The sequence below is a fragment of the Hyla sarda genome, unplaced genomic scaffold, assembly GCF_029499605.1.
Source record: "Hyla sarda isolate aHylSar1 unplaced genomic scaffold, aHylSar1.hap1 scaffold_1413, whole genome shotgun sequence".
Taxonomy (NCBI): Eukaryota; Metazoa; Chordata; class Amphibia; order Anura; family Hylidae; genus Hyla; species Hyla sarda.
In genome coordinates this window covers 41485-53961 of record NW_026608043.1, presented here as the reverse complement: position 1 = coordinate 53961, position 12477 = coordinate 41485, and the positions used below count along the sequence as shown (strand labels likewise).

Below are 12477 nucleotides of genomic sequence, written 5' to 3'. Positions count from 1 at the left end.
ATTGGACTTACCTGTGTGGGTTAAATCCGGGTTATTTGACAACCTATGGCGGTGATGGTTCTGCTCAGGCAGAGCAGTGCTGATGCTCCTCATAAAGCTGTCGCTGCTGTGAAGGTTCTAGGTGACATCACAATCCCTATGGTTACATACACAACAAAGCTGGGTTGTTGTTGTTTACACTCTGCAAGGCCTGTGGAAGTGAGTGACATCATAGCACTGTAGTTCTGAGGGTTCTAGATGGATGCAACAATCTCCTGTTGCTTCTATGAAGGCCATAATAGACGACATCACCAAACAGCTCCATAGTCACATACACAGCAAAGGAGAGATGTTGTTTACACCTAGTGATGTCAGTGGTATTGAGTGACATCACAGCACAGTGCTAAGGCTCCTGGGCCTGGACACAGCAGCGGCTGCAATATCTCAACGGAGAATACGTTTATATATGTGTGTGTGTGCGCGTATATATATATATATATATATATATATATATATATATATATTTCTCCGCCGAAATCACTTTTAAACCCATTTCCACCTTTTTTTCCCTTCTCTTCCTCTTACTTTTTTTTCACGTTTTTTTACGTTTTTCTCCTTTTCGCCTCTTTTCTGGGCGTATTATTCTTCTTTTTCTTCTTTTTTTTCGTCTAATGCATACCCCATCAGTGCAGCAATGCTTATTCAATACCGCCAGCAGATGGAGACACTGGGGGATAATTTTCTAAGGATTTATACTGATTTTTCCTGTCTGAATTTGTCGCACAGAAAGTTGCAGGCCAAATATGTGTGACATTTCTGCGACTTTAGCTTCTAGAGCATTTTTACAACATTATACATAGGTGCTGAATACATAAAAAGCGACTGTTCAGCGACAGACAAGTCGCATCGGCTGAAAGTAGGCCAGAATGTCAGTCCATGTTGGAGCAGGTTTAGATACAGTCTAAAGCATAGATCTCAAAGTCTGTGCACAGAATTTAGCAAGGGCCTCGCACCTTCTGATGCATCAGGTAGGTGCACTATAGCATAGCCTAACCCTCTGTACTTTGGTCTATATTGATGCGGGACATAGACAGCCAGCTGATGACCAATCCATTAGTGCAATGGATGGCTGGAAGCATTTGTCTTTGCCTTTGCAATACCACAGAAGCAATGCATGGTCAATGTACAGCAATGACACACCTGTGTGAACAGCCAGGAGACCCCCCCATGTTATGTTACATAGTTACATAGTTAGTACGGTCGAAAAAAGACATATGTCCATCAAGTTCAACCAGGGAATTAAGGGGTAGGGGTGTGGCGCGATATTGGGGAAGGGATGAGATTTTATATTTCTTCATAAGCATTAATCTTATTTTGTCAATTAGGAACATTCAGCACCCACCCGCTATCAAGGCAGCTGCCTATCATGTCATGCCCTACCTGCACAGGTGTGCTGGCTACTCAAATGATCCAATTAAGGAGGCCATTTAGTCAGCAGCAGCAGAAGTCCTGTGCCTGGACGCTCCAACAGCGGCCAGACACAAGCAGAAGCAGCAGAAGCAGCAGCAGCACCACCTTTTGTTTTTTGGCTGCAGCAGCAGCAGCAGCAGCAGCAAGGCCCACAGGGCTGGCTAGCTGGCTAGCCAGCAAGCAGGTAGCAATGAAAGTAGGAATCTTTCTTTTTAACCCTGTAAGGGGGTGGTGCACTGTACCCGAAGATACTGCCATATCGGGTCAATGCATAGGGCGACGGAAGCAAGCTTCGAAATCGGCCCCCGTTCTCAAAAATCCATTTAATATATGGTCCCCAGATAGGGGACGTATCAGATATTAAACTGATAAGAACAGATACTACACTTGATCTTAGCCAAAAGGCCGAGAAGCGATAACCGTGAAAGGGGCGGGCCCAACAAGGTCCCCTTCATGGGCACTATCACTGCTTGCTGTCAGGGAGGCTGCCAGACAATTTTCCATGCACACTCTGGGCTGGGGGGCAGTCAACCACCAGTACACACAGCAGAACCTAAACCCATACCATTATTGCTAAGCAGCAAGACAGGGGCCCATTGCACTCCCACGGGGCCTTTTTAAATGCAATCCATAACCCGGATTTGCCAGGAACCCTTCTTACTCCTCCTACTTGCATGTGACACTGGGCTTAGGATCTGCATAGGAAACACACACACAAGCACACACCTACCTTTGTTGCCTGCAGATGCCTCCTTGGCTGTCCCCAAACGGTATCAAACCAACACCCACGGGAAGCTGTAAGCATAGAGGACATGCCTGCACCCCATTGGACTTACCTGTGTGGGTTAAATCCGGGTTATTTGACAACCTATGGCGGTGATGGTTCTGCTCAGGCAGAGCAGTGCTGATGCTCCTCATAAAGCTGTCGCTGCTGTGAAGGTTCTAGGTGACATCACAATCCCTATGGTTACATACACAACAAAGCTGGGTTGTTGTTGTTTACACTCTGCAAGGCCTGTGGAAGTGAGTGACATCATAGCACTGTAGTTCTGAGGGTTCTAGATGGATGCAACAATCTCCTGTTGCTTCTATGAAGGCCATAATAGACGACATCACCAAACAGCTCCATAGTCACATACACAGCAAAGGAGAGATGTTGTTTACACCTAGTGATGTCAGTGGTATTGAGTGACATCACAGCACAGTGCTAAGGCTCCTGGGCCTGGACACAGCAGCGGCTGCAATATCTCAACGGAGAATACGTTTATATATATGTGTGTGTGTGCGCGTATATATATATATATATATATATATATATATATATATATATATTTCTCCGCCGAAATCACTTTTAAACCCATTTCCACCTTTTTTTCCCTTCTCTTCCTCTTACTTTTTTTTCACGTTTTTTTACGTTTTTCTCCTTTTCGCCTCTTTTCTGGGCGTATTATTCTTCTTTTTCTTCTTTTTTTTCGTCTAATGCATACCCCATCAGTGCAGCAATGCTTATTCAATACCGCCAGCAGATGGAGACACTGGGGGATAATTTTCTAAGGATTTATACTGATTTTTCCTGTCTGAATTTGTCGCACAGAAAGTTGCAGGCCAAATATGTGTGACATTTCTGCGACTTTAGCTTCTAGAGCATTTTTACAACATTATACATAGGTGCTGAATACATAAAAAGCGACTGTTCAGCGACAGACAAGTCGCATCGGCTGAAAGTAGGCCAGAATGTCAGTCCATGTTGGAGCAGGTTTAGATACAGTCTAAAGCATAGATCTCAAAGTCTGTGCACAGAATTTAGCAAGGGCCTCGCACCTTCTGATGCATCAGGTAGGTGCACTATAGCATAGCCTAACCCTCTGTACTTTGGTCTATATTGATGCGGGACATAGACAGCCAGCTGATGACCAATCCATTAGTGCAATGGATGGCTGGAAGCATTTGTCTTTGCCTTTGCAATACCACAGAAGCAATGCATGGTCAATGTACAGCAATGACACACCTGTGTGAACAGCCAGGAGACCCCCCCATGTTATGTTACATAGTTACATAGTTAGTACGGTCGAAAAAAGACATATGTCCATCAAGTTCAACCAGGGAATTAAGGGGTAGGGGTGTGGCGCGATATTGGGGAAGGGATGAGATTTTATATTTCTTCATAAGCATTAATCTTATTTTGTCAATTAGGAACATTCAGCACCCACCCGCTATCAAGGCAGCTGCCTATCATGTCATGCCCTACCTGCACAGGTGTGCTGGCTACTCAAATGATCCAATTAAGGAGGCCATTTAGTCAGCAGCAGCAGAAGTCCTGTGCCTGGACGCTCCAACAGCGGCCAGACACAAGCAGAAGCAGCAGAAGCAGCAGCAGCACCACCTTTTGTTTTTTGGCTGCAGCAGCAGCAGCAGCAGCAGCAAGGCCCACAGGGCTGGCTAGCTGGCTAGCCAGCAAGCAGGTAGCAATGAAAGTAGGAATCTTTCTTTTTAACCCTGTAAGGGGGTGGTGCACTGTACCCGAAGATACTGCCATATCGGGTCAATGCATAGGGCGACGGAAGCAAGCTTCGAAATCGGCCCCCGTTCTCAAAAATCCATTTAATATATGGTCCCCAGATAGGGGACGTATCAGATATTAAACTGATAAGAACAGATACTACACTTGATCTTAGCCAAAAGGCCGAGAAGCGATAACCGTGAAAGGGGCGGGCCCAACAAGGTCCCCTTCATGGGCACTATCACTGCTTGCTGTCAGGGAGGCTGCCAGACAATTTTCCATGCACACTCTGGGCTGGGGGGCAGTCAACCACCAGTACACACAGCAGAACCTAAACCCATACCATTATTGCTAAGCAGCAAGACAGGGGCCCATTGCACTCCCACGGGGCCTTTTTAAATGCAATCCATAACCCGGATTTGCCAGGAACCCTTCTTACTCCTCCTACTTGCATGTGACACTGGGCTTAGGATCTGCATAGGAAACACACACACAAGCACACACCTACCTTTGTTGCCTGCAGATGCCTCCTTGGCTGTCCCCAAATGGTATCAAACCAACACCCACGGGAAGCTGTAAGCATAGAGGACATGCCTGCACCCCATTGGACTTACCTGTGTGGGTTAAATCCGGGTTATTTGACAACCTATGGCGGTGATGGTTCTGCTCAGGCAGAGCAGTGCTGATGCTCCTCATAAAGCTGTCGCTGCTGTGAAGGTTCTAGGTGACATCACAATCCCTATGGTTACATACACAACAAAGCTGGGTTGTTGTTGTTTACACTCTGCAAGGCCTGTGGAAGTGAGTGACATCATAGCACTGTAGTTCTGAGGGTTCTAGATGGATGCAACAATCTCCTGTTGCTTCTATGAAGGCCATAATAGACGACATCACCAAACAGCTCCATAGTCACATACACAGCAAAGGAGAGATGTTGTTTACACCTAGTGATGTCAGTGGTATTGAGTGACATCACAGCACAGTGCTAAGGCTCCTGGGCCTGGACACAGCAGCGGCTGCAATATCTCAACGGAGAATACGTTTATATATATGTGTGTGTGTGCGCGTATATATATATATATATATATATATATATATATATATATATATATATTCTCCGCCGAAATCACTTTTAAACCCATTTCCACCTTTTTTTCCCTTCTCTTCCTCTTACTTTTTTTTCACGTTTTTTTACGTTTTTCTCCTTTTCGCCTCTTTTCTGGGCGTATTATTCTTCTTTTTCTTCTTTTTTTTCGTCTAATGCATACCCCATCAGTGCAGCAATGCTTATTCAATACCGCCAGCAGATGGAGACACTGGGGGATAATTTTCTAAGGATTTATACTGATTTTTCCTGTCTGAATTTGTCGCACAGAAAGTTGCAGGCCAAATATGTGTGACATTTCTGTGACTTTAGCTTCTAGAGCATTTTTACAACATTATACATAGGTGCTGAATACATAAAAAGCGACTGTTCAGCGACAGACAAGTCGCATCGGCTGAAAGTAGGCCAGAATGTCAGTCCATGTTGGAGCAGGTTTAGATACAGTCTAAAGCATAGATCTCAAAGTCTGTGCACAGAATTTAGCAAGGGCCTCGCACCTTCTGATGCATCAGGTAGGTGCACTATAGCATAGCCTAACCCTCTGTACTTTGGTCTATATTGATGCGGGACATAGACAGCCAGCTGATGACCAATCCATTAGTGCAATGGATGGCTGGAAGCATTTGTCTTTGCCTTTGCAATACCACAGAAGCAATGCATGGTCAATGTACAGCAATGACACACCTGTGTGAACAGCCAGGAGACCCCCCCATGTTATGTTACATAGTTACATAGTTAGTACGGTCGAAAAAAGACATATGTCCATCAAGTTCAACCAGGGAATTAAGGGGTAGGGGTGTGGCGCGATATTGGGGAAGGGATGAGATTTTATATTTCTTCATAAGCATTAATCTTATTTTGTCAATTAGGAACATTCAGCACCCACCCGCTATCAAGGCAGCTGCCTATCATGTCATGCCCTACCTGCACAGGTGTGCTGGCTACTCAAATGATCCAATTAAGGAGGCCATTTAGTCAGCAGCAGCAGAAGTCCTGTGCCTGGACGCTCCAACAGCGGCCAGACACAAGCAGAAGCAGCAGAAGCAGCAGCAGCACCACCTTTTGTTTTTTGGCTGCAGCAGCAGCAGCAGCAGCAGCAAGGCCCACAGGGCTGGCTAGCTGGCTAGCCAGCAAGCAGGTAGCAATGAAAGTAGGAATCTTTCTTTTTAACCCTGTAAGGGGGTGGTGCACTGTACCCGAAGATACTGCCATATCGGGTCAATGCATAGGGCGACGGAAGCAAGCTTCGAAATCGGCCCCCGTTCTCAAAAATCCATTTAATATATGGTCCCCAGATAGGGGACGTATCAGATATTAAACTGATAAGAACAGATACTACACTTGATCTTAGCCAAAAGGCCGAGAAGCGATAACCGTGAAAGGGGCGGGCCCAACAAGGTCCCCTTCATGGGCACTATCACTGCTTGCTGTCAGGGAGGCTGCCAGACAATTTTCCATGCACACTCTGGGCTGGGGGGCAGTCAACCACCAGTACACACAGCAGAACCTAAACCCATACCATTATTGCTAAGCAGCAAGACAGGGGCCCATTGCACTCCCACGGGGCCTTTTTAAATGCAATCCATAACCCGGATTTGCCAGGAACCCTTCTTACTCCTCCTACTTGCATGTGACACTGGGCTTAGGATCTGCATAGGAAACACACACACAAGCACACACCTACCTTTGTTGCCTGCAGATGCCTCCTTGGCTGTCCCCAAACGGTATCAAACCAACACCCACGGGAAGCTGTAAGCATAGAGGACATGCCTGCACCCCATTGGACTTACCTGTGTGGGTTAAATCCGGGTTATTTGACAACCTATGGCGGTGATGGTTCTGCTCAGGCAGAGCAGTGCTGATGCTCCTCATAAAGCTGTCGCTGCTGTGAAGGTTCTAGGTGACATCACAATCCCTATGGTTACATACACAACAAAGCTGGGTTGTTGTTGTTTACACTCTGCAAGGCCTGTGGAAGTGAGTGACATCATAGCACTGTAGTTCTGAGGGTTCTAGATGGATGCAACAATCTCCTGTTGCTTCTATGAAGGCCATAATAGACGACATCACCAAACAGCTCCATAGTCACATACACAGCAAAGGAGAGATGTTGTTTACACCTAGTGATGTCAGTGGTATTGAGTGACATCACAGCACAGTGCTAAGGCTCCTGGGCCTGGACACAGCAGCGGCTGCAATATCTCAACGGAGAATACGTTTATATATATGTGTGTGTGTGCGCGTATATATATATATATATATATATATATATATATATATATATTTCTCCGCCGAAATCACTTTTAAACCCATTTCCACCTTTTTTTCCCTTCTCTTCCTCTTACTTTTTTTTCAAGTTTTTTTACGTTTTTCTCCTTTTCGCCTCTTTTCTGGGCGTATTATTCTTCTTTTTCTTCTTTTTTTTCGTCTAATGCATACCCCATCAGTGCAGCAATGCTTATTCAATACCGCCAGCAGATGGAGACACTGGGGGATAATTTTCTAAGGATTTATACTGATTTTTCCTGTCTGAATTTGTCGCACAGAAAGTTGCAGGCCAAATATGTGTGACATTTCTGCGACTTTAGCTTCTAGAGCATTTTTACAACATTATACATAGGTGCTGAATACATAAAAAGCGACTGTTCAGCGACAGACAAGTCGCATCGGCTGAAAGTAGGCCAGAATGTCAGTCCATGTTGGAGCAGGTTTAGATACAGTCTAAAGCATAGATCTCAAAGTCTGTGCACAGAATTTAGCAAGGGCCTCGCACCTTCTGATGCATCAGGTAGGTGCACTATAGCATAGCCTAACCCTCTGTACTTTGGTCTATATTGATGCGGGACATAGACAGCCAGCTGATGACCAATCCATTAGTGCAATGGATGGCTGGAAGCATTTGTCTTTGCCTTTGCAATACCACAGAAGCAATGCATGGTCAATGTACAGCAATGACACACCTGTGTGAACAGCCAGGAGACCCCCCCATGTTATGTTACATAGTTACATAGTTAGTACGGTCGAAAAAAGACATATGTCCATCAAGTTCAACCAGGGAATTAAGGGGTAGGGGTGTGGCGCGATATTGGGGAAGGGATGAGATTTTATATTTCTTCATAAGCATTAATCTTATTTTGTCAATTAGGAACATTCAGCACCCACCCGCTATCAAGGCAGCTGCCTATCATGTCATGCCCTACCTGCACAGGTGTGCTGGCTACTCAAATGATCCAATTAAGGAGGCCATTTAGTCAGCAGCAGCAGAAGTCCTGTGCCTGGACGCTCCAACAGCGGCCAGACACAAGCAGAAGCAGCAGAAGCAGCAGCAGCACCACCTTTTGTTTTTTGGCTGCAGCAGCAGCAGCAGCAGCAGCAAGGCCCACAGGGCTGGCTAGCTGGCTAGCCAGCAAGCAGGTAGCAATGAAAGTAGGAATCTTTCTTTTTAACCCTGTAAGGGGGTGGTGCACTGTACCCGAAGATACTGCCATATCGGGTCAATGCATAGGGCGACGGAAGCAAGCTTCGAAATCGGCCCCCGTTCTCAAAAATCCATTTAATATATGGTCCCCAGATAGGGGACGTATCAGATATTAAACTGATAAGAACAGATTTTTTTTTTTTTTTATCTAAAGCCGAGGAACGTGCTTTCGATTCACCCAAAGTGCAAGAAAAAGTGCAAACGTGTTACACTAAAAAAACGTGCACAAAGGATGCGGTCTATCGCAAGCCCTTCTCCGATAGGAGAGAGGCCCCCCAACAAACCTTACCCTTCGCCTCCAGACCAAAAGGTACCTGCGAGGTTCCAGGTTCGATGTCCCTTTTCGCCGAAGCTACTAGGAGACCACAAATGCTCCCGGCATCCCCCTTGGCGTTAGCCAAGGTATCTGCCCGCAGAGCCGATTACGGTAGGTACCCTGCGAAGCAGGAGTACCCGGGGTGTTTGCAGGGAGGTGCGGAACCTAATGGCCACACACACCTCCCCTAGACCGCCAGGAGGGACACCCAGAAGGGCTACCGCATCCTGACAAATCCTGTGAACACACAACACGCAAAAAGTGACACAGTGAGACAAAAAATAAATAAATAAGTGAATGTGTGCAGATATACTGCCCGGACATCCGGCCGGATCTATAAAAATTTCTCTGATCCTAGCCAGAAGGCCGGGAATCAAGAGGTGAGTGCCACAAGGTGAAGAGATTATGGTGCCCGTGCTTCAACTCAGTGAGCCTATTCTCCCAGTGAGTTTCGGCACCTCGGGGTCACCACTCCCCGAGGCACAAAAGTACCTCGGCTCTAGACCCTCTCAGCCTCATGGCGAGACCCGGAGGGAACAGGTCACATCGGGGCAGCCGTCGAGCTGATTCCTCAGAACCAGCCCCGGAAAGCCCCGGTACACCTGCATCCTCCATGCAGCACCCATCCCCACCAGCATGAAAACTGATAAGAACAGATACTACACTTGATCTTAGCCAAAAGGCCGAGAAGCGATAACCGTGAAAGGGGCGGGCCCAACAAGGTCCCCTTCATGGGCACTATCACTGCTTGCTGTCAGGGAGGCTGCCAGACAATTTTCCATGCACACTCTGGGCTGGGGGGCAGTCAACCACCAGTACACACAGCAGAACCTAAACCCATACCATTATTGCTAAGCAGCAAGACAGGGGCCCATTGCACTCCCACGGGGCCTTTTTAAATGCAATCCATAACCCGGATTTGCCAGGAACCCTTCTTACTCCTCCTACTTGCATGTGACACTGGGCTTAGGATCTGCATAGGAAACACACACACAAGCACACACCTACCTTTGTTGCCTGCAGATGCCTCCTTGGCTGTCCCCAAACGGTATCAAACCAACACCCACGGGAAGCTGTAAGCATAGAGGACATGCCTGCACCCCATTGGACTTACCTGTGTGGGTTAAATCCGGGTTATTTGACAACCTATGGCGGTGATGGTTCTGCTCAGGCAGAGCAGTGCTGATGCTCCTCATAAAGCTGTCGCTGCTGTGAAGGTTCTAGGTGACATCACAATCCCTATGGTTACATACACAACAAAGCTGGGTTGTTGTTGTTTACACTCTGCAAGGCCTGTGGAAGTGAGTGACATCATAGCACTGTAGTTCTGAGGGTTCTAGATGGATGCAACAATCTCCTGTTGCTTCTATGAAGGCCATAATAGACGACATCACCAAACAGCTCCATAGTCACATACACAGCAAAGGAGAGATGTTGTTTACACCTAGTGATGTCAGTGGTATTGAGTGACATCACAGCACAGTGCTAAGGCTCCTGGGCCTGGACACAGCAGCGGCTGCAATATCTCAACGGAGAATACGTTTATATATATGTGTGTGTGTGCGCGTATATATATATATATATATATATATATATATATATATATATATATTTCTCCGCCGAAATCACTTTTAAACCCATTTCCACCTTTTTTTCCCTTCTCTTCCTCTTACTTTTTTTTCACGTTTTTTTACGTTTTTCTCCTTTTCGCCTCTTTTCTGGGCGTATTATTCTTCTTTTTCTTCTTTTTTTTCGTCTAATGCATACCCCATCAGTGCAGCAATGCTTATTCAATACCGCCAGCAGATGGAGACACTGGGGGATAATTTTCTAAGGATTTATACTGATTTTTCCTGTCTGAATTTGTCGCACAGAAAGTTGCAGGCCAAATATGTGTGACATTTCTGCGACTTTAGCTTCTAGAGCATTTTTACAACATTATACATAGGTGCTGAATACATAAAAAGCGACTGTTCAGCGACAGACAAGTCGCATCGGCTGAAAGTAGGCCAGAATGTCAGTCCATGTTGGAGCAGGTTTAGATACAGTCTAAAGCATAGATCTCAAAGTCTGTGCACAGAATTTAGCAAGGGCCTCGCACCTTCTGATGCATCAGGTAGGTGCACTATAGCATAGCCTAACCCTCTGTACTTTGGTCTATATTGATGCGGGACATAGACAGCCAGCTGATGACCAATCCATTAGTGCAATGGATGGCTGGAAGCATTTGTCTTTGCCTTTGCAATACCACAGAAGCAATGCATGGTCAATGTACAGCAATGACACACCTGTGTGAACAGCCAGGAGACCCCCCCATGTTATGTTACATAGTTACATAGTTAGTACGGTCGAAAAAAGACATATGTCCATCAAGTTCAACCAGGGAATTAAGGGGTAGGGGTGTGGCGCGATATTGGGGAAGGGATGAGATTTTATATTTCTTCATAAGCATTAATCTTATTTTGTCAATTAGGAACATTCAGCACCCACCCGCTATCAAGGCAGCTGCCTATCATGTCATGCCCTACCTGCACAGGTGTGCTGGCTACTCAAATGATCCAATTAAGGAGGCCATTTAGTCAGCAGCAGCAGAAGTCCTGTGCCTGGACGCTCCAACAGCGGCCAGACACAAGCAGAAGCAGCAGAAGCAGCAGCAGCACCACCTTTTGTTTTTTGGCTGCAGCAGCAGCAGCAGCAGCAGCAAGGCCCACAGGGCTGGCTAGCTGGCTAGCCAGCAAGCAGGTAGCAATGAAAGTAGGAATCTTTCTTTTTAACCCTGTAAGGGGGTGGTGCACTGTACCCGAAGATACTGCCATATCGGGTCAATGCATAGGGCGACGGAAGCAAGCTTCGAAATCGGCCCCCGTTCTCAAAAATCCATTTAATATATGGTCCCCAGATAGGGGACGTATCAGATATTAAACTGATAAGAACAGATACTACACTTGATCTTAGCCAAAAGGCCGAGAAGCGATAACCGTGAAAGGGGCGGGCCCAACAAGGTCCCCTTCATGGGCACTATCACTGCTTGCTGTCAGGGAGGCTGCCAGACAATTTTCCATGCACACTCTGGGCTGGGGGGCAGTCAACCACCAGTACACACAGCAGAACCTAAACCCATACCATTATTGCTAAGCAGCAAGACAGGGGCCCATTGCACTCCCACGGGGCCTTTTTAAATGCAATCCATAACCCGGATTTGCCAGGAACCCTTCTTACTCCTCCTACTTGCATGTGACACTGGGCTTAGGATCTGCATAGGAAACACACACACAAGCACACACCTACCTTTGTTGCCTGCAGATGCCTCCTTGGCTGTCCCCAAACGGTATCAAACCAACACCCACGGGAAGCTGTAAGCATAGAGGACATGCCTGCACCCCATTGGACTTACCTGTGTGGGTTAAATCCGGGTTATTTGACAACCTATGGCGGTGATGGTTCTGCTCAGGCAGAGCAGTGCTGATGCTCCTCATAAAGCTGTCGCTGCTGTGAAGGTTCTAGGTGACATCACAATCCCTATGGTTACATACACAACAAAGCTGGGTTGTTGTTGTTTACACTCTGCAAGGCCTGTGGAAGTGAGTGACATCATAGCACTGTAGTTCTGAGGGTTCTAGATGGATGCA

The 12477-nt window shown here is 46.5% G+C and overlaps 4 non-coding genes and 2 pseudogenes across 4 annotated transcripts; all 6 read right to left on the bottom strand.

The window, feature by feature from the left end:
* Positions 1–1675: 1675 nt before the first annotated feature.
* Positions 1676–1866, bottom strand: LOC130306964 (U2 spliceosomal RNA). Its single transcript, XR_008856238.1, has one exon. It is a non-coding gene; the product is annotated as a U2 spliceosomal RNA (small nuclear RNA).
* Positions 1867–3953: 2087 nt separating this feature from the next.
* On the bottom strand, positions 3954–4144 carry LOC130306963 (U2 spliceosomal RNA). Its single transcript, XR_008856237.1, has one exon. It is a non-coding gene; the product is annotated as a U2 spliceosomal RNA (small nuclear RNA).
* A 2090-nt stretch (positions 4145–6234) lies between these two features.
* Positions 6235–6425, bottom strand: LOC130306962 (U2 spliceosomal RNA). Its single transcript, XR_008856236.1, has one exon. It is a non-coding gene; the product is annotated as a U2 spliceosomal RNA (small nuclear RNA).
* Positions 6426–8510: 2085 nt separating this feature from the next.
* LOC130306983 (U2 spliceosomal RNA) lies at positions 8511–8691 on the bottom strand (annotated as a pseudogene).
* Positions 8692–9383: 692 nt separating this feature from the next.
* LOC130306984 (U2 spliceosomal RNA) lies at positions 9384–9543 on the bottom strand (annotated as a pseudogene).
* A 2089-nt stretch (positions 9544–11632) lies between these two features.
* LOC130306961 (U2 spliceosomal RNA) lies at positions 11633–11823 on the bottom strand. The gene has a single exon (XR_008856235.1). It is a non-coding gene; the product is annotated as a U2 spliceosomal RNA (small nuclear RNA).
* Positions 11824–12477: the final 654 nt, after the last annotated feature.